We start from the raw sequence: 23650 nt of genomic DNA on the forward strand, positions 1-23650 counted from the left end.
ACTACTCTAAATCATATGGTAAGCAAAATAATAAGGTATACATCAAGTTATCACAGTAGTTTCCCGCAAAATTCATCTCTACACTCTATTGAGCTGAATGCTTTACTTTCTATTCTATGCATTTTGAGTTATGGATGTGTACATAACTACTCAGGGTGAGGTGGAACGGTATAAATATTGCATGTATCCTACTCAGAGCCATGGAATACTCAAATGCAAGGTGAATTCAGGAAGCTACCTCATAACATTTAGAGTGGAACAGTAAATATCTTTATTTAGTTCTGTAAACTGTAATGTTCCATTGTGTAAAAAAGTTGAAGTTACTAAAAGTAACTTCTCGAACATTGGTAGCACACACATAAAATCGGTTGCATACTGCTCTAAGTGATGTGGTAAGTAAAATAATTAGGTTTACATCAAGTTATCACATGGTAGTTTTCAGCAAAATTCATTTCTACACTCTATTGAGCTGAATGCATTACTTTCTATTCTATGCATTGTGGGTTATGGATGTGTACATAACTAATCAGGGTGAGGTGGAATGGTATGAATATTGCATGTATCCTACTCAGAGCCATGGAATACTCAAATGCAAGGTGAATTCAGGAAGCTACCTCATAACATTTAGAGTGGAACAGTAAATATATTTGTTTAGTTCTGTAAACGGTAATGTTCCATTGTGTAAAAAAGTTGAAGTTACTAAAAGTAACTTCTCCAACATTGGTAGCACCCTCATAAAATTGGTTGCATACTACTCTAAATCATATGGTAAGCAAAATAATAAGGTTTACATCAAGTTATCACATAGTAGTTTCCCGCAAAATTCATCTCTACACTCTATTGAGCTGAATGCATTACTTTCTATTCTATGCATTTTGAGTTATGGATGTGTACATAACTACTCAGGGTGAGGTGGAACGGTATAAATATTGCATGTATCCTACTCAGAGCCATGGAGTACTCAAATGCAAGTTGAATTCAGGAAGCTACCTCATAACATTTAGAGTGGAACAGTAAATATCTTTGTTTAGTTCTGTAAACGGTAATGTTCCATTGTGTAAAAAAGTTGAAGTTACTAAAAGTAACTTCCCCAACATTGGTAGCACCCTCATAAAATTGGTTGCATACTACTCTAAATCATATGGTAAGCAAAATAATAAGGTTTACATCAAGTTATCACATAGTAGTTTTCAGCAAAATTCATTTATACACTCTATTGAGCTGAATGCATTACTTTGTATTCTATGCATTTTGAGTTATGGATGTGTATATAACTACTCAGGGTGAGGTGGAACTGTATAACTATTGCATGTATCCTACTCAGAGCCATGGAATACTCAAATGCAAGGTGAATTCAGGAAGCTACCTCATAACATTTAGAGTGGAACAGTAAATATCTTCGTTTAGTTCTCTAAACGGTAATGTTCCATTGTGTAAAAAAGTTGAAGTTACTAAAAGTAACTTCTCCAACATTGGTAGCACCCTCATAAAATTGGTTGCATACTACTCTAAATCATATGGTAAGCAAAATAATAAGGTTTACATCAAGTTATCACATAGTAGTTTCCCGCAAAATTCATCTCTACACTCTATTGAGCTGAATGCATTACTTTCTATTCTATGCATTTTGAGTTATGGATGTGTACATAACTACTCAGGGTGAGGTGGAACGGTATAAATATTGCATGTATCCTACTCAGAGCCATGGAATACTCAAATTCAAGTTGAATTCAGGAAGCTACCTCATAACATTTAGAGTGGAACAGTAAATATCTTTGTTTAGTTCTGTAAACGGTAATGTTCCATTGTGTAAAAAAGTTGAAGTTACTAAAAGTAACTTCTCGAACATTGGTAGCACACACATAAAATCGGTTGCATACTGCTCTAAGTGATGTGGTAAGTAAAATAATTAGGTTTACATCAAGTTATCACATGGTAGTTTTCAGCAAAATTCATTTCGACACTCTATTGAGCTGAATGCATTACTTTCTATTCTATGCATTTTGGGTTATGGATGTGTACATAACTACTCAGGGTGAGGTGGAATGGTATAAATATTGCATGTATCCTACTCAGAGCCATGGAATACTCAAATGCAAGGTGAATTCAGGAAGCTACCTCATAACATTTAGAGTGGAACAGTAAATATCTTTGTTTAGTTCTGTAAACGGTAATGTTCCATTGTGTAAAAAAGTTGAAGTTACTAAAAGTAACTTCTCCAACATTGGTAGCACCCTCATAAAATTGGTTGCATACTACTCTAAATCATATGGTAAGCAAAATAATAAGGTTTACATCAAGTTATCACATAGTAGTTTCCCGCAAAATTCATCTCTACACTCTATTGAGCTGAATGCATTACTTTCTATTCTATGCATTTTGAGTTATGGATGTGTACATAACTACTCAGGGTGAGGTGGAACGGTATAAATATTGCATATATCCTACTCAGAGCCATGGAATACTCAAATGCAAGGTGAATTCAGGAAGCTACCTCATAACATTTAGAGTGGAACAGTAAATATCTTCGTTTAGTTCTCTAAACGGTAATGTTCCATTGTGTAAAAAAGTTGAAGTTACTAAAAGTAACTTCTCGAACATTGGTAGCACACACATAAAATCGGTTGCATACTGCTCTAAGTGATGTGGTAAGTAAAATAATTAGGTTTACATCAAGTTATCACATGGTAGTTTTCAGCAAAATTCATTTCGACACTCTATTGAGCTGAATGCATTACTTTCTATTCTATGCATTTTGGGTTATGGATGTGTACATAACTACTCAGGGTGAGGTGGAATGGTATAAATATTGCATGTATCCTACTCAGAGCCATGGAATACTCAAATGCAAGGTGAATTCAGGAAGCTACCACATAACATTTAGAGTGGAACAGTAAATATCATTGTTTAGTTCTGTAAACGGTAATGTTCCATTGTGTAAAAAAGTTGAAGTTACTAAAAGTAACTTCTCGAACATTGGTAGCACACACATAAAATCGGTTGCATACTGCTCTAAGTGATGTGGTAAGTAAAATAATTAGGTTTACATCAAGTTATCACATGGTAGTTTTCAGCAAAATTCATTTCTACACTATATTGAGCTGAATGCATTACTTTCTATTCTATGCATTTTGGGTTATGGATGTGTACATAACTACTCAGGGTGAGGTGGAATGGTATAAATATTGCATGTATCCTACTCAGAGCCATGGAATACTCAAATGCAAGGTGAATTCAGGAAGCTACCTCATAACATTTAGAATGGAACAGTAAATATCTTTGTTTAGTTCTGTAAACGGTAATGTTCCATTGTGTAAAAAAGTTGAAGTTACTAAAAGTAACTTCTCCAACATTGGTAGCACCCTCATAAAATTGGTTGCATACTACTCTAAATCATATGGTAAGCAAAATAATAAGGTTTACATCAAGTTATCACATAGTAGTTTCTCGCAAAATTCATCTCTACACTCTATTGAGCTGAATGCACTACTTTCTATTCTATGCATTTTGAGTTATGGATGTGTACATAACTACTCAGGGTGAGGTGGAACGGTATAAATATTGCATGTATCCTACTCAGAGCCATGGAATACTCAAATGCAAGTTGAATTCAGGAAGCTGCATCATAACATTTAGAGTGGAACAGTAAATATCTTTGTTTAGTTCTGTAAACGGTAATGTTCCATTGTGTAAAAAAGTTGAAGTTACTAAAAGTAACTTCTCCAACATTGGTAGCACCCTCATAAAATTGGTTGCATACTACTCTAAATCATATGGTAAGCAAAATAATAAGGTTTACATCAAGTTATCACATAGTAGTTTTCAGCAAAATTCATTAATACACTCTATTGAGCTGAAAGCATTACTTTGTATTCAATGCATTTTGAGTTATGGATGTGTACATAACTACTCAGGGTGAGGTGGAACGGTATAAATATTGCATGTATCCTACTCAGTGCCATGGAATACTCAAATGCAAGGTGAATTCAGGAAGGTACCTCATACCATTTAGAGTGGAACAGTAAATATCTTTGTTTAATTCTGTAAACGGTAATGTTCCATTGTGTAAAAAAGTTGAAGTTACTAAAAGTAACTTCTCCAACATTGGTAGCACCCTCATAAAATTGGTTGCATACTACTCTAAATCATATGGTAAGCAAAATAATAAGGTTTACATCAAGTTATCACATAGTAGTTTCCCGCAAAATTCATCTCTACACTCTATTGAGCTGAATGCTTTACTTTCTATTCTATGCATTTTGAGTTATGGATGTGTACATAACTACTCAGGATGAGGTGGAACAGTATAAATATTGCATGTATCCTACTCAGAGCCATGGAATACTCAAATGCAAGGTGAATTCAGGAAGCTACCTCATAACATTTAGAGTGGAACAGTAAATATCTTTGTTTAGTTCTGTAAACGGTAATGTTCCATTGTGTAAAAAAGTTGAAGTTACTAAAAGTAACTTCTCCAACATTGGTAGCACCCTCATAAAATTGGTTGCATACTACTCTAAATCATATGGTAAGCAAAATAATAAGGTTTACATCAAGTTATCACATAGTATTTTCCCGCAAAATTCATCTCTACACTCTATTGAGCTGAATGCATTACTTTCTATTCTATGCATTTTGAGTTATGGATGTGTACATAACTACTCAGGGTGAGGTGGAACGGTATAAATATTGCATATATCGTACTCAGAGCCATGGAATACTCAAATGCAAGGTGAATTCAGGAAGCTACCTCATAACATTTAGAGTGGAACAGTAAATATCTTCGTTTAGTTCTCTAAACGGTAATGTTCCATTGTGTAAAAAAGTTGAAGTTACTAAAAGTAACTTCTCCAACATTGGTAGCACCCTCATAAAATTGGTTGCATACTACTCTAAATCATATGGTAAGCAAAATAATAAGGTATACATCAAGTTATCACAGTAGTTTCCCGCAAAATTCATCTCTACACTCTATTGAGCTGAATGCTTTACTTTCTATTCTATGCATTTTGAGTTATGGATGTGTACATAACTACTCAGGGTGAGGTGGAACGGTATAAATATTGCATGTATCCTACTCAGAGCCATGGAATTCTCAAATGCAAGGTGAATTCAGGAAGCTACCTCATAACATTTAGAGTGGAACAGTAAATATCTTTATTTAGTTCTGTAAACTGTAATGTTCCATTGTGTAAAAAAGTTGAAGTTACTAAAAGTAACTTCTCGAACATTGGTAGCACACACATAAAATCGGTTGCATACTGCTCTAAGTGATGTGGTAAGTAAAATAATTAGGTTTACATCAAGTTATCACATGGTAGTTTTCAGCAAAATTCATTTCTACACTCTATTGAGCTGAATGCATTACTTTCTATTCTATGCATTGTGGGTTATGGATGTGTACATAACTAATCAGGGTGAGGTGGAATGGTATGAATATTGCATGTATCCTACTCAGAGCCATGGAATACTCAAATGCAAGGTGAATTCAGGAAGCTACCTCATAACATTTAGAGTGGAACAGTAAATATATTTGTTTAGTTCTGTAAACGGTAATGTTCCATTGTGTAAAAAAGTTGAAGTTACTAAAAGTAACTTCTCCAACATTGGTAGCACCCTCATAAAATTGGTTGCATACTACTCTAAATCATATGGTAAGCAAAATAATAAGGTTTACATCAAGTTATCACATAGTAGTTTCCCGCAAAATTCATCTCTACACTCTATTGAGCTGAATGCATTACTTTCTATTCTATGCATTTTGAGTTATGGATGTGTACATAACTACTCAGGGTGAGGTGGAACGGTATAAATATTGCATGTATCCTACTCAGAGCCATGGAGTACTCAAATGCAAGTTGAATTCAGGAAGCTACCTCATAACATTTAGAGTGGAACAGTAAATATCTTTGTTTAGTTCTGTAAACGGTAATGTTCCATTGTGTAAAAAAGTTGAAGTTACTAAAAGTAACTTCCCCAACATTGGTAGCACCCTCATAAAATTGGTTGCATACTACTCTAAATCATATGGTAAGCAAAATAATAAGGTTTACATCAAGTTATCACATAGTAGTTTTCAGCAAAATTCATTTATACACTCTATTGAGCTGAATGCATTACTTTGTATTCTATGCATTTTGAGTTATGGATGTGTATATAACTACTCAGGGTGAGGTGGAACTGTATAACTATTGCATGTATCCTACTCAGAGCCATGGAATACTCAAATGCAAGGTGAATTCAGGAAGCTACCTCATAACATTTAGAGTGGAACAGTAAATATCTTCGTTTAGTTCTCTAAACGGTAATGTTCCATTGTGTAAAAAAGTTGAAGTTACTAAAAGTAACTTCTCCAACATTGGTAGCACCCTCATAAAATTGGTTGCATACTACTCTAAATCATATGGTAAGCAAAATAATAAGGTTTACATCAAGTTATCACATAGTAGTTTCCCGCAAAATTCATCTCTACACTCTATTGAGCTGAATGCTTTACTTTCTATTCTATGCATTTTGAGTTATGGATGTGTACATAACTACTCAGGATGAGGTGGAACAGTATAAATATTGCATGTATCCTACTCAGAGCCATGGAATACTCAAATGCAAGGTGAATTCAGGAAGCTACCTCATAACATTTAGAGTGGAACAGTAAATATCTTTGTTTAGTTCTGTAAACGGTAATGTTCCATTGTGTAAAAAAGTTGAAGTTACTAAAAGTAACTTCTCCAACATTGGTAGCACCCTCATAAAATTGGTTGCATACTACTCTAAATCATATGGTAAGCAAAATAATAAGGTTTACATCAAGTTATCACATAGTATTTTCCCGCAAAATTCATCTCTACACTCTATTGAGCTGAATGCATTACTTTCTATTCTATGCATTTTGAGTTATGGATGTGTACATAACTACTCAGGGTGAGGTGGAACGGTATAAATATTGCATATATCGTACTCAGAGCCATGGAATACTCAAATGCAAGGTGAATTCAGGAAGCTACCTCATAACATTTAGAGTGGAACAGTAAATATCTTCGTTTAGTTCTCTAAACGGTAATGTTCCATTGTGTAAAAAAGTTGAAGTTACTAAAAGTAACTTCTCCAACATTGGTAGCACCCTCATAAAATTGGTTGCATACTACTCTAAATCATATGGTAAGCAAAATAATAAGGTATACATCAAGTTATCACAGTAGTTTCCCGCAAAATTCATCTCTACACTCTATTGAGCTGAATGCTTTACTTTCTATTCTATGCATTTTGAGTTATGGATGTGTACATAACTACTCAGGGTGAGGTGGAACGGTATAAATATTGCATGTATCCTACTCAGAGCCATGGAATACTCAAATGCAAGGTGAATTCAGGAAGCTACCTCATAACATTTAGAGTGGAACAGTAAATATCTTTATTTAGTTCTGTAAACTGTAATGTTCCATTGTGTAAAAAAGTTGAAGTTACTAAAAGTAACTTCTCGAACATTGGTAGCACACACATAAAATCGGTTGCATACTGCTCTAAGTGATGTGGTAAGTAAAATAATTAGGTTTACATCAAGTTATCACATGGTAGTTTTCAGCAAAATTCATTTCTACACTCTATTGAGCTGAATGCATTACTTTCTATTCTATGCATTGTGGGTTATGGATGTGTACATAACTAATCAGGGTGAGGTGGAATGGTATGAATATTGCATGTATCCTACTCAGAGCCATGGAATACTCAAATGCAAGGTGAATTCAGGAAGCTACCTCATAACATTTAGAGTGGAACAGTAAATATATTTGTTTAGTTCTGTAAACGGTAATGTTCCATTGTGTAAAAAAGTTGAAGTTACTAAAAGTAACTTCTCCAACATTGGTAGCACCCTCATAAAATTGGTTGCATACTACTCTAAATCATATGGTAAGCAAAATAATAAGGTTTACATCAAGTTATCACATAGTAGTTTCCCGCAAAATTCATCTCTACACTCTATTGAGCTGAATGCATTACTTTCTATTCTATGCATTTTGAGTTATGGATGTGTACATAACTACTCAGGGTGAGGTGGAACGGTATAAATATTGCATGTATCCTACTCAGAGCCATGGAGTACTCAAATGCAAGTTGAATTCAGGAAGCTACCTCATAACATTTAGAGTGGAACAGTAAATATCTTTGTTTAGTTCTGTAAACGGTAATGTTCCATTGTGTAAAAAAGTTGAAGTTACTAAAAGTAACTTCCCCAACATTGGTAGCACCCTCATAAAATTGGTTGCATACTACTCTAAATCATATGGTAAGCAAAATAATAAGGTTTACATCAAGTTATCACATAGTAGTTTTCAGCAAAATTCATTTATACACTCTATTGAGCTGAATGCATTACTTTGTATTCTATGCATTTTGAGTTATGGATGTGTATATAACTACTCAGGGTGAGGTGGAACTGTATAACTATTGCATGTATCCTACTCAGAGCCATGGAATACTCAAATGCAAGGTGAATTCAGGAAGCTACCTCATAACATTTAGAGTGGAACAGTAAATATCTTCGTTTAGTTCTCTAAACGGTAATGTTCCATTGTGTAAAAAAGTTGAAGTTACTAAAAGTAACTTCTCCAACATTGGTAGCACCCTCATAAAATTGGTTGCATACTACTCTAAATCATATGGTAAGCAAAATAATAAGGTTTACATCAAGTTATCACATAGTAGTTTCCCGCAAAATTCATCTCTACACTCTATTGAGCTGAATGCATTACTTTCTATTCTATGCATTTTGAGTTATGGATGTGTACATAACTACTCAGGGTGAGGTGGAACGGTATAAATATTGCATGTATCCTACTCAGAGCCATGGAATACTCAAATTCAAGTTGAATTCAGGAAGCTACCTCATAACATTTAGAGTGGAACAGTAAATATCTTTGTTTAGTTCTGTAAACGGTAATGTTCCATTGTGTAAAAAAGTTGAAGTTACTAAAAGTAACTTCTCGAACATTGGTAGCACACACATAAAATCGGTTGCATACTGCTCTAAGTGATGTGGTAAGTAAAATAATTAGGTTTACATCAAGTTATCACATGGTAGTTTTCAGCAAAATTCATTTCGACACTCTATTGAGCTGAATGCATTACTTTCTATTCTATGCATTTTGGGTTATGGATGTGTACATAACTACTCAGGGTGAGGTGGAATGGTATAAATATTGCATGTATCCTACTCAGAGCCATGGAATACTCAAATGCAAGGTGAATTCAGGAAGCTACCTCATAACATTTAGAGTGGAACAGTAAATATCTTTGTTTAGTTCTGTAAACGGTAATGTTCCATTGTGTAAAAAAGTTGAAGTTACTAAAAGTAACTTCTCCAACATTGGTAGCACCCTCATAAAATTGGTTGCATACTACTCTAAATCATATGGTAAGCAAAATAATAAGGTTTACATCAAGTTATCACATAGTAGTTTTCAGCAAAATTCATTTATACACTCTATTGAGCTGAATGCATTACTTTGTATTCTATGCATTTTGAGTTATGGATGTGTATATAACTACTCAGGGTGAGGTGGAACTGTATAACTATTGCATGTATCCTACTCAGAGCCATGGAATACTCAAATGCAAGGTGAATTCAGGAAGCTACCTCATAACATTTAGAGTGGAACAGTAAATATCTTCGTTTAGTTCTCTAAACGGTAATGTTCCATTGTGTAAAAAAGTTGAAGTTACTAAAAGTAACTTCTCCAACATTGGTAGCACCCTCATAAAATTGGTTGCATACTACTCTAAATCATATGGTAAGCAAAATAATAAGGTATACATCAAGTTGTCACAGTAGTTTCCCGCAAAATTCATCTCTACAATCTATTGAGCTGAATGCTTTACTTTCTATTCTATGCATTTTGAGTTATGGATGTGTACATAACTACTCAGGATGAGGTGGAACAGTATAAATATTGCATGTATCCTACTCAGAGCCATGGAATACTCAAATGCAAGGTGAATTCAGGAAGCTACCTCATAACATTTAGAGTGGAACAGTAAATATCTTTGTTTAATTGTGTAAACGGTAATGTTCCATTGTGTAAAAAAGTTGAAGTTACTAAAAGTAACTTCTCCAACATTGGTAGCACACACATAAATTCGGTTGCATACTGCTCTAAGTGATGTGGTAAGTAAAATAATTAGGTTTACATCAAGTTATCACATAGTAGTTTCCCGCAAAATTCATCTCTGCACTCTATTGAGCTGAATGCATTACTTTCTATTCTATGCATTTTGAGTTATGGATGTGTACATAACTACTCAGGGTGAGGTGGAACGGTATAAATATTGCATATATCCTACTCAGAGCCATGGAATACTCAAATGCAAGGTGAATTCAGGAAGCTACCTCATAACATTTAGAGTGGAACAGTAAATATCTTCGTTTAGTTCTCTAAACGGTAATGTTCCATTGTGTAAAAAAGTTGAAGTTACTAAAAGTAACTTCTCGAACATTGGTAGCACACACATAAAATCGGTTGCATACTGCTCTAAGTGATGTGGTAAGTAAAATAATTAGGTTTACATCAAGTTATCACATGGTAGTTTTCAGCAAAATTCATTTCGACACTCTATTGAGCTGAATGCATTACTTTCTATTCTATGCATTTTGGGTTATGGATGTGTACATAACTACTCAGGGTGAGGTGGAATGGTATAAATATTGCATGTATCCTACTCAGAGCCATGGAATACTCAAATGCAAGGTGAATTCAGGAAGCTACCACATAACATTTAGAGTGGAACAGTAAATATCTTTGTTTAGTTCTGTAAACGGTAATGTTCCATTGTGTAAAAAAGTTGAAGTTACTAAAAGTAACTTCTCCAACATTGGTAGCACCCTCATAAAATTGGTTGCATACTACTCTAAATCATATGGTAAGCAAAATAATAAGGTTTACATCAAGTTATCACATAGTAGTTTCCCGCAAAATTCATCTCTACACTCTATTGAGCTGAATGCTTTACTTTCTATTCTATGCATTTTGAGTTATGGATGTGTACATAACTACTCAGGGTGAGGTGGAACGGTATAAATATTGCATGTATCCTACTCAGAGCCATGGAGTACTCAAATGCAAGTTGAATTCAGGAAGCTACCTCATAACATTTAGAGTGGAACAGTAAATATCTTTGTTTAGTTCTGTAAACGGTAATGTTCCATTGTGTAAAAAAGTTGAAGTTACTAAAAGTAACTTCTCCAACATTGGTAGCACCCTCATAAAATTGGTTGCATACTACTCTAAATCATATGGTAAGCAAAATAATAAGGTTTACATCAAGTTATCACATAGTAGTTTTCAGCAAAATTCATTTATACACTCTATTGAGCTGAATGCATTACTTTGTATTCTATGCATTTTGAGTTATGGATGTGTATATAACTACTCAGGGTGAGGTGGAACTGTATAACTATTGCATGTATCCTACTCAGAGCCATGGAATACTCAAATGCAAGGTGAGTTCAGTTAGCTACCTCATAACATTTAGAGTGGAACAGTAAATATCTTCGTTTAGTTCTCTAAACGGTAATGTTCCATTGTGTAAAAAAGTTGAAGTTACTAAAAGTAACTTCTCCAACATTGGTAGCACCCTCATAAAATTGGTTGCATACTACTCTAAATCATATGGTAAGCAAAATAATAAGGTATACATCAAGTTATCACAGTAGTTTCCCGCAAAATTCATCTCTACAATCTATTGAGCTGAATGCTTTACTTTCTATTCTATGCATTTTGAGTTATGGATGTGTACATAACTACTCAGGATGAGGTGGAACAGTATAAATATTGCATGTATCCTACTCAGAGCCATGGAATACTCAAATGCAAGGTGAATTCAGGAAGCTACCTCATAACATTTAGAGTGGAACAGTAAATATCTTTGTTTAATTGTGTAAACGGTAATGTTCCATTGTGTAAAAAAGTTGAAGTTACTAAAAGTAACTTCTCCAACATTGGTAGCACACACATAAAATCGGTTGCATACTGCTCTAAGTGATGTGGTAAGTAAAATAATTAGGTTTACCTCAAGTTATCACATGGTAGTTTTCAGCAAAATTCATTTCGACACTCTATTGAGCTGAATGCATTACTTTCTATTCTATGCATTTTGGGTTATGGATGTGTACATAACTACTCAGGGTGAGGTGGAATGGTATAAATATTGCATGTATCCTACTCAGAGCCATGGAATACTCAAATGCAAGGTGAATTCAGGAAGCTACCACATAACATTTAGAGTGGAACAGTAAATATCTTTGTTTAGTTCTGTAAACGGTAATGTTCCATTGTGTAAAAAAGTTGAAGTTACTAAAAGTAACTTCTCCAACATTGGTAGCACCCTCATAAAATTGGTTGCATACTACTCTAAATCATATGGTAAGCAAAATAATAAGGTTTACATCAAGTTATCACATAGTAGTTTCCCGCAAAATTCATCTCTACACTCTATTGAGCTGAATGCTTTACTTTCTATTCTATGCATTTTGAGTTATGGATGTGTGCATAACTACTCAGGGTGAGGTGGAACGGTATAAATATTGCATGTATCCTACTCAGAGCCATGGAATACTCAAATGCAAGGTGAATTCAGGAAGCTACCACATAACATTTAGAGTGGAACAGTAAATATCTTTGTTTAGTTCTGTAAACGGTAATGTTCCATTGTGTAAAAAAGTTGAAGTTACTAAAAGTAACTTCTCCAACATTGGTAGCACCCTCATAAAATTGGTTGCATACTACTCTAAATCATATGGTAAGCAAAATAATAAGGTTTACATCAAGTTATCACATAGTAGTTTCCCGCAAAATTCATCTCTACACTCTATTGAGCTGAATGCTTTACTTTCTATTCTATGCATTTTGAGTTATGGATGTGTACATAACTACTCAGGGTGAGGTGGAACGGTATAAATATTGCATGTATCCTACTCAGAGCCATGGAGTACTCAAATGCAAGTTGAATTCAGGAAGCTACCTCATAACATTTAGAGTGGAACAGTAAATATCTTTGTTTAGTTCTGTAAACGGTAATGTTCCATTGTGTAAAAAAGTTGAAGTTACTAAAAGTAACTTCTCCAACATTGGTAGCACCCTCATAAAATTGGTTGCATACTACTCTAAATCATATGGTAAGCAAAATAATAAGGTTTACATCAAGTTATCACATAGTAGTTTTCAGCAAAATTCATTTATACACTCTATTGAGCTGAATGCATTACTTTGTATTCTATGCATTTTGAGTTATGGATGTGTATATAACTACTCAGGGTGAGGTGGAACTGTATAACTATTGCATGTATCCTACTCAGAGCCATGGAATACTCAAATGCAAGGTGAGTTCAGTTAGCTACCTCATAACATTTAGAGTGGAACAGTAAATATCTTCGTTTAGTTCTCTAAACGGTAATGTTCCATTGTGTAAAAAAGTTGAAGTTACTAAAAGTAACTTCTCCAACATTGGTAGCACCCTCATAAAATTGGTTGCATACTACTCTAAATCATATGGTAAGCAAAATAATAAGGTATACATCAAGTTATCACAGTAGTTTCCCGCAAAATTCATCTCTACAATCTATTGAGCTGAATGCTTTACTTTCTATTCTATGCATTTTGAGTTATGGATGTGTACATAACTACTCAGGATGAGGTGGAACAGTATAAATATTGCATGTATCCTACTCAGAGCCATGGAATACTCAAATGCAAGGTGAATTCAGGAAGCTACCTCATAACATTTAGAGTGGAACAGTAAATATCTTTGTTTAATTGTGTAAACGGTAATGTTCCATTGTGTAAAAAAGTTGAAGTTACTAAAAGTAACTTCTCCAACATTGGTAGCACACACATAAAATCGGTTGCATACTGCTCTAAGTGATGTGGTAAGTAAAATAATTAGGTTTACCTCAAGTTATCACATGGTAGTTTTCAGCAAAATTCATTTCGACACTCTATTGAGCTGAATGCATTACTTTCTATTCTATGCATTTTGGGTTATGGATGTGTACATAACTACTCAGGGTGAGGTGGAATGGTATAAATATTGCATGTATCCTACTCAGAGCCATGGAATACTCAAATGCAAGGTGAATTCAGGAAGCTACCACATAACATTTAGAGTGGAACAGTAAATATCTTTGTTTAGTTCTGTAAACGGTAATGTTCCATTGTGTAAAAAAGTTGAAGTTACTAAAAGTAACTTCTCCAACATTGGTAGCACCCTCATAAAATTGGTTGCATACTACTCTAAATCATATGGTAAGCAAAATAATAAGGTTTACATCAAGTTATCACATAGTAGTTTCCCGCAAAATTCATCTCTACACTCTATTGAGCTGAATGCTTTACTTTCTATTCTATGCATTTTGAGTTATGGATGTGTGCATAACTACTCAGGGTGAGGTGGAACGGTATAAATATTGCATGTATCCTACTCAGAGCCATGGAATACTCAAATGCAAGGTGAATTCAGGAAGCTACCTCATAACATTTAGAGTGGAACAGTAAATATCTTTATTTAGTTCTGTAAACTGTAATGTTCAATTGTGTAAAAAAGTTGAAGTTACTAAAAGTAACTTCTCGAACATTGGTAGCACACACATAAAATCGGTTGCATACTGCTCTAAGTGATGTGGTAAGTAAAATAATTAGGTTTACATCAAGTTATCACATGGTAGTTTTCAGCAAAATTCATTTCTACACTCTATTGAGCTGAATGCATTACTTTCTATTCTATGCATTTTGGGTTATGGATGTGTACATAACTACTCAGGGTGAGGTGGAACGGTATAAATATTGCATGTATCCTACTCAGAGCCATGGAGTACTCAAATGCAAGTTGAATTCAGGAAGCTACCTCATAACATTTAGAGTGGAACAGTAAATATCTTTGTTTAGTTCTGTAAACGGTAATGTTCCATTGTGTAAAAAAGTTGAAGTTACTAAAAGTAACTTCTCCAACATTGGTAGCACCCTCATAAAATTGGTTGCATACTACTCTAAATCATATGGTAAGCAAAATAATAAGGTTTACATCAAGTTATCACATAGTAGTTTTCAGCAAAATTCATTTATACACTCTATTGAGCTGAATGCATTACTTTGTATTCTATGCATTTTGAGTTATGGATGTGTATATAACTACTCAGGGTGAGGTGGAACTGTATAACTATTGCATGTATCCTACTCAGAGCCATGGAATACTCAAATGCAAGGTGAGTTCAGGAAGCTACCTCATAACATTTAGAGTGGAACAGTAAATATCTTCGTTTAGTTCTCTAAACGGTAATGTTCCATTGTGTAAAAAAGTTGAAGTTACTAAAAGTAACTTCTCCAACATTGGTAGCACCCTCATAAAATTGGTTGCATACTACTCTAAATCATATGGTAAGCAAAATAATAAGGTATACATCAAGTTATCACAGTAGTTTCCCGCAAAATTCATCTCTACAATCTATTGAGCTGAATGCTTTACTTTCTATTCTATGCATTTTGAGTTATGGATGTGTACATAACTACTCAGGATGAGGTGGAACAGTATAAATATTGCATGTATCCTACTCAGAGCCATGGAATACTCAAATGCAAGGTGAATTCAGGAAGCTACCTCATAACATTTAGAGTGGAACAGTAAATATCTTTGTTTAATTGTGTAAACGGTAATGTTCCATTGTGTAAAAAAGTTGAAGTTACTAAAAGTAACTTCTCCAACATTGGTAGCACACACATAAAATCGGTTGCATACTGCTCTAAGTGATGTGGTAAGTAAAATAATTAGGTTTACATCAAGTTATCACATGGTAGTTTTCAGCAAAATTCATTTCTACACTCTATTGAGCTGAATGCATTACTTTCTATTCTATGCATTTTGGGTTATGGATGTGTACATAACTAATCAGGGTGAGGTGGAATGGTATGAATATTGCATGTATCCTACTCAGAGCCATGGAATACTCAAATGCAAGGTGAATTCAGGAAGCTACCTCATAACATTTAGAGTGGAACAGTAAATATCTTTGTTTAGTTCTGTAAACGGTAATGTTCCATTGTGTAAAAAAGTTGAAGTTACTAAAAGTAACTTCTCCAACATTGGTAGCACCCTCATAAAATTGGTTGCATACTACTCTAAATCATATGGTAAGCAAAATAATAAGGTTTACATCAAGTTATCACATAGTAGTTTCCCGCAAAATTCATCTCTACACTCTATTGAGCTGAATGCATTACTTTCTATTCTATGCATTTTGAGTTATGGATGTGTACATAACTACTCAGGGTGAGGTGGAACGGTATAAATATTGCATGTATCCTACTCAGAGCCATGGAGTACTCAAATGCAAGTTGAATTCAGGAAGCTACCTCATAACATTTAGAGTGGAACAGTAAATATCTTTGTTTAATTGTGTAAACGGTAATGTTCCATTGTGTAAAAAAGTTGAAGTTACTAAAAGTAACTTCTCCAACATTGGTAGCACACACATAAAATCGGTTGCATACTGCTCTAAGTGATGTGGTAAGTAAAATAATTAGGTTTACATCAAGTTATCACATGGTAGTTTTCAGCAAAATTCATTTCGACACTCTATTGAGCTGAATGCATTACTTTCTATTCTATGCATTTTGGGTTATGGATGTGTACATAACTACTCAGGGTGAGGTGGAATGGTATAAATATTGCATGTATCCTACTCAGAGCCATGGAATACTCAAATGCAAGGTGAATTCAGGAAGCTACCTCATAACATTTAGAGTGGAACAGTAAATATCTTTGTTTAGTTCTGTAAACGTTAATGTTCCATTGTGTAAAAAAGTTGAAGTTACTAAAAGTAACTTCTCCAACATTGGTAGCACCCTCATAAAATTGGTTGCATACTACTCTAAATCATATGGTAAGCAAAATAATAAGGTTTACATCAAGTTATCACATAGTAGTTTCCCGCAAAATTCATCTCTACACTCTATTGAGCTGAAAGCATTACTTTGTATTCAATGCATTTTGAGTTATGGATGTGTACATAACTACTCAGGGTGAGGTGGAACGGTATAAATATTGCATATATCCTACTCAGAGCCATGGAATACTCAAATGCAAGGTGAATTCAGGAAGCTACCTCATAACATTTAGAGTGGAACAGTAAATATCTTCGTTTAGTTCTCTAAACGGTAATGTTCCATTGTGTAAAAAAGTTGAAGTTACTAAAAGTAACTTCTCCAACATTGGTAGCACCCTCATAAAATTGGTTGCATACTACTCTAAATCATATGGTAAGCAAAATAATAAGGTATACATCAAGTTATCACAGTAGTTTCCCGCAAAATTCATCTCTACACTCTATTGAGCTGAATGCTTTACTTTCTATTCTATGCATTTTGAGTTATGGATGTGTACATAACTACGCAGGGTGAGGTGGAACGGTATAAATATTGCATGTATCCTACTCAGAGCCATGGAATACTCAAATGCAAGGTGAATTCAGGAAGCTACCTCATAACATTTAGAGTGGAACAGTAAATATCTTTATTTAGTTCTGTAAACTGTAATGTTCCATTGTGTAAAAAAGTTGAAGTTACTAAAAGTAACTTCTCGAACATTGGTAGCACACACATAAAATCGGTTGCATACTGCTCTAAGTGATGTGGTAAGTAAAATAATTAGGTTTACATCAAGTTATCACATGGTAGTTTTCAGCAAAATTCATTTCTACACTCTATTGAGCTGAATGCATTACTTTCTATTCTATGCATTTTGGGTTATGGATGTGTACATAACTAATCAGGGTGAGGTGGAATGGTATGAATATTGCATGTATCCTACTCAGAGCCATGGAATACTCAAATGCAAGGTGAATTCAGGAAGCTACCTCATAACATTTAGAGTGGAACAGTAAATATATTTGTTTAGTTCTGTAAACGGTAATGTTCCATTGTGTAAAAAAGTTGAAGTTACTAAAAGTAACTTCTCCAACATTGGTAGCACCCTCATAAAATTGGTTGCATACTACTCTAAATCATATGGTAAGCAAAATAATAAGGTTTACATCAAGTTATCACATAGTAGTTTCCCGCAAAATTCATCTCTACACTCTATTGAGCTGAATGCATTACTTTCTATTCTATGCATTTTGAGTTATGGATGTGTACATAACTACTCAGGGTGAGGTGGAACGGTATAAATATTGCATGTATCCTACTCAGAGCCATGGAGTACTCAAATGCAAGTTGAATTCAGGAAGCTACCTCATAACATTTAGAGTGGAACAGTAAATATCTTCGTTTAGTTCTCTAAACGGTAATGTTCCATTGTGTAAAAAAGTTGAAGTTACTAAAAGTAACTTCTCCAACATTGGTAGCACCCTCATAAAATTGGTTGCATACTACTCTAAATCTTATGGTAAGCAAAATAATAAGGTTTACATCAAGTTATCACATGGTAGTTTTCAGCAAAATTCATTTCTACACTCTATTGAGCTGAATGCATTACTTTCTATTCTATGCATTTTGGGTTATGGATGTGTACATAACTACTCAGGGTGAGGTGGAACGGTATAAATATTGCATGTATCCTACTCAGAGCCATGGAATACTCAAATGCAAGGTGAATTCAGGAAGCTACCTCATAACATTTAGAGTGGAACAGTAAATATCTTTGTTTAGTTCTGTAAACGGTAATGTTCCATTGTGTAAAAAAGTTGAAGTTACTAAAAGTAACTTCTCCAACATTGGTAGCACCCTCATAAAATTGGTTGCATACTACTCTAAATCTTATGGTAAGCAAAATAATAAGGTTTACATCAAGTTATCACATGGTAGTTTTCAGCAAAATTCATTTCTACACTCTATTGAGCTGAATGCATTACTTTCTATTCTATGCATTTTGGGTTATGGATGTGTACATAACTAATCAGGGTGTGGTGGAATGGTATGAATATTGCATGTATCCTACTCAGAGCCATGGAATACTCAAATGCAAGGTGAATTCAGGAAGCTACCTCATAACATTTAGAGTGGAACAGTAAATATATTTGTTTAGTTCTGTAAACGGTAATGTTCCATTGTGTAAAAAAGTTGAAGTTACTAAAAGTAACTTCTCCAACATTGGTAGCACCCTCATAAAATTGGTTGCATACTACTCTAAATCATATGGTAAGCAAAATAATAAGGTTTACATCAAGTTATCACATAGTAGTTTCCCGCAAAATTCATCTCTACACTCTATTGAGCTGAATGCATTACTTTCTATTCTATGCATTTTGAGTTATGGATGTGTACATAACTACTCAGGGTGAGGTGGAACGGTATAAATATTGCATGTATCCTACTCAGAGCCATGGAGTACTCAAATGCAAGTTGAATTCAGGAAGCTACCTCATAACATTTAGAGTGGAACAGTAAATATCTTTGTTTAGTTCTGTAAACGGTAATGTTCCATTGTGTAAAAAAGTTGAAGTTACTAAAAGTAACTTCTCCAACATTGGTAGCACCCTCATAAAATTGGTTGCATACTACTCTAAATCATATGGTAAGCAAAATAATAAGGTATACATCAAGTTATCACAGTAGTTTCCCGCAAAATTCATCTCTACAATCTATTGAGCTGAATGCTTTACTTTCTATTCTATGCATTTTGAGTTATGGATGTGTACATAACTACTCAGGATGAGGTGGAACAGTATAAATATTGCATGTATCCTACTCAGAGCCATGGAATACTCAAATGCAAGGTGAATTCAGGAAGCTACCTCATAACATTTAGAGTGGAACAGTAAATATCTTTGTTTAGTTCTGTAAACGGTAATGTTCCATTGTGTAAAAAAGTTGAAGTTACTAAAAGTAACTTCTCCAACATTGGTAGCACCCTCATAAAATTGGTTGCATACTACTCTAAATCTTATGGTAAGCAAAATAATAAGGTTTACATCAAGTTATCACATGGTAGTTTTCAGCAAAATTCATTTCTACACTCTATTGAGCTGAATGCATTACTTTCTATTCTATGCATTTTGGGTTATGGATGTGTACATAACTAATCAGGGTGAGGTGGAATGGTATGAATATTGCATGTATCCTACTCAGAGCCATGGAATACTCAAATGCAAGGTGAATTCAGGAAGCTACCTCATAACATTTAGAGTGGAACAGTAAATATCTTTGTTTAGTTCTGTAAACGGTAATGTTCCATTGTGTAAAAAAGTTGAAGTTACTAAAAGTAACTTCTCCAACATTGGTAGCACCCCCATAAAATTGGTTGCATACTACTCTAAATCATATGGTAAGCAAAATAATAAGGTTTACATCAAGTTATCACATAGTAGTTTCCCGCAAAATTCATCTCTACACTCTATTGAGCTGAATGCATTACTTTCTATTCTATGCATTTTGAGTTATGGATGTGTACATAACTACTCAGGGTGAGGTGGAACGGTATAAATATTGCATGTATCCTACTCAGAGCCATGGAGTACTCAAATGCAAGTTGAATTCAGGAAGCTACCTCATAACATTTAGAGTGGAACAGTAAATATCTTTGTTTAGTTCTGTAAACGGTAATGTTCCATTGTCTAAAAAAGTTGAAGTTACTAAAAGTAACTTCTCCAACATTGGTAGCACCCTCATAAAATTGGTTGCATACTACTCTAAATCATATGGTAAGCAAAATAATAAGGTTTACATCAAGTTATCACATAGTAGTTTCCCGCAAAATTCATCTCTACACTCTATTGAGCTGAATGCATTACTTTCTATTCTATGCATTTTGAGTTATGGATGTGTACATAACTACTCAGGGTGAGGTGGAACGGTATAAATATTGCATGTATCCTACTCAGAGCCATGGAATACTCAAATGCAAGTTGAATTCAGGAAGCTACCTCATAACATTTAGAGTGGAACAGTAAATATCTTTGTTTAGTTCTGTAAACGGTAATGTTCCATTGTGTAAAAAAGTTGAAGTTACTAAAAGTAACTTCTCGAACATTGGTAGCACACACATAAAATCGGTTGCATACTGCTCTAAGTGATGTGGTAAGTAAAATAATTAGGTTTACATCAAGTTATCACATGGTAGTTTTCAGCAAAATTCATTTCGACACTCTATTGAGCTGAATGCATTACTTTCTATTCTATGCATTTTGGGTTATGGATGTGTACATAACTACTCAGGGTGAGGTGGAATGGTATAAATATTGCATGTATCCTACTCAGAGCCATGGAATACTCAAATGCAAGGTGAATTCAGGAAGCTACCTCATAACATTTAGAGTGGATCAGTAAATATCTTTGTTTAGTTCTGTAAACGGTAATGTTCCATTGTGTAAAAAAGTTGAAGTTACTAAAAGTAACTTCTCCAACATTGGTAGCACCCTCATAAAATTGGTTGCATACTACTCTAAATCATATGGTAAGCAAAATAATAAGGTTTACATCAAGTTATCACATAGTAGTTTCCCGCAAAATTCATCTCTACACTCTATTGAGCTGAATGCATTACTTTCTATTCTATGCATTTTGAGTTATGGATGTGTACATAACTACTCAGGGTGAGGTGGAACGGTATAAATATTGCATATATCCTACTCAGAGCCATGGAATACTCAAATGCAAGGTGAATTCAGGAAGCTACCTCATAACATTTAGAGTGGAACAGTAAATATCTTTGTTTAGTTCTCTAAACGGTAATGTTCCATTGTGTAAAAAAGTTGAAGTTACTAAAAGTAACTTCTCCAACATTGGTAGCACCCTCATAAAATTGGTTGCATACTACTCTAAATCATATGGTAAGCAAAATAATAAGGTATACATCAAGTTATCACAGTAGTTTCCCGCAAAATTCATCTCTACACTCTATTGAGCTGAATGCATTACTTTCTATTCTATGCATTTTGAGTTATGGATGTGTACATAACTACTCAGGGTGAGGTGGAACGGTATAAATATTGCATGTATCCTACTCAGAGCCATGGAATACTCAAATTCAAGTTGAATTCAGGAAGCTACCTCATAACATTTAGAGTGGAACAGTAAATATCTTTGTTTAGTTCTGTAAACGGTAATGTTCCATTGTGTAAAAAAGTTGAAGTTACTAAAAGTAACTTCTCCAACATTGGTAGCACCCTCATAAAATTGGTTGCATACTACTCTAAATCATATGGTAAGCAAAATAATAAGGTTTACATCAAGTTATCACATAGTAGTTTCCCGCAAAATTCATCTCTACACTCTATTGAGCTGAAAGCATTACTTTGTATTCAATGCATTTTGAGTTATGGATGTGTACATAACTACTCAGGGTGAGGTGGAACGGTATAAATATTGCATATATCCTACTCAGAGCCATGGAATACTCAAATGCAAGGTGAATTCAGGAAGCTACCTCATAACATTTAGAGTGGAACAGTAAATATCTTCGTTTAGTTCTCTAAACGGTAATGTTCCATTGTGTAAAAAAGTTGAAGTTACTAAAAGTAACTTCTCCAACATTGGTAGCACCCTCATAAAATTGGTTGCATACTACTCTAAATCATATGGTAAGCAAAATAATAAGGTATACATCAAGTTATCACAGTAGTTTCCCGCAAAATTCATCTCTACACTCTATTGAGCTGAATGCTTTACTTTCTATTCTATGCATTTTGAGTTATGGATGTGTACATAACTACGCAGGGTGAGGTGGAACGGTATAAATATTGCATGTATCCTACTCAGAGCCATGGAATACTCAAATGCAAGGTGAATTCAGGAAGCTACCTCATAACATTTAGAGTGGAACAGTAAATATCTTTATTTAGTTCTGTAAACTGTAATGTTCCATTGTGTAAAAAAGTTGAAGTTACTAAAAGTAACTTCTCGAACATTGGTAGCACACACATAAAATCGGTTGCATACTGCTCTAAGTGATGTGGTAAGTAAAATAATTAGGTTTACATCAAGTTATCACATGGTAGTTTTCAGCAAAATTCATTTCTACACTCTATTGAGCTGAATGCATTACTTTCTATTCTATGCATTTTGGGTTATGGATGTGTACATAACTAATCAGGGTGAGGTGGAATGGTATGAATATTGCATGTATCCTACTCAGAGCCATGGAATACTCAAATGCAAGGTGAATTCAGGAAGCTACCTCATAACATTTAGAGTGGAACAGTAAATATATTTGTTTAGTTCTGTAAACGGTAATGTTCCATTGTGTAAAAAAGTTGAAGTTACTAAAAGTAACTTCTCCAACATTGGTAGCACCCTCATAAAATTGGTTGCATACTACTCTAAATCATATGGTAAGCAAAATAATAAGGTTTACATCAAGTTATCACATAGTAGTTTCCCGCAAAATTCATCTCTACACTCTATTGAGCTGAATGCATTACTTTCTATTCTATGCATTTTGAGTTATGGATGTGTACATAACTACTCAGGGTGAGGTGGAACGGTATAAATATTGCATGTATCCTACTCAGAGCCATGGAGTACTCAAATGCAAGTTGAATTCAGGAAGCTACCTCATAACATTTAGAGTGGAACAGTAAATATCTTCGTTTAGTTCTCTAAACGGTAATGTTCCATTGTGTAAAAAAGTTGAAGTTACTAAAAGTAACTTCTCCAACATTGGTAGCACCCTC

Source organism: Hemitrygon akajei, chromosome 11 (assembly GCF_048418815.1).
Source record: "Hemitrygon akajei chromosome 11, sHemAka1.3, whole genome shotgun sequence".
NCBI classification, from domain to species: Eukaryota; Metazoa; Chordata; class Chondrichthyes; order Myliobatiformes; family Dasyatidae; genus Hemitrygon; species Hemitrygon akajei.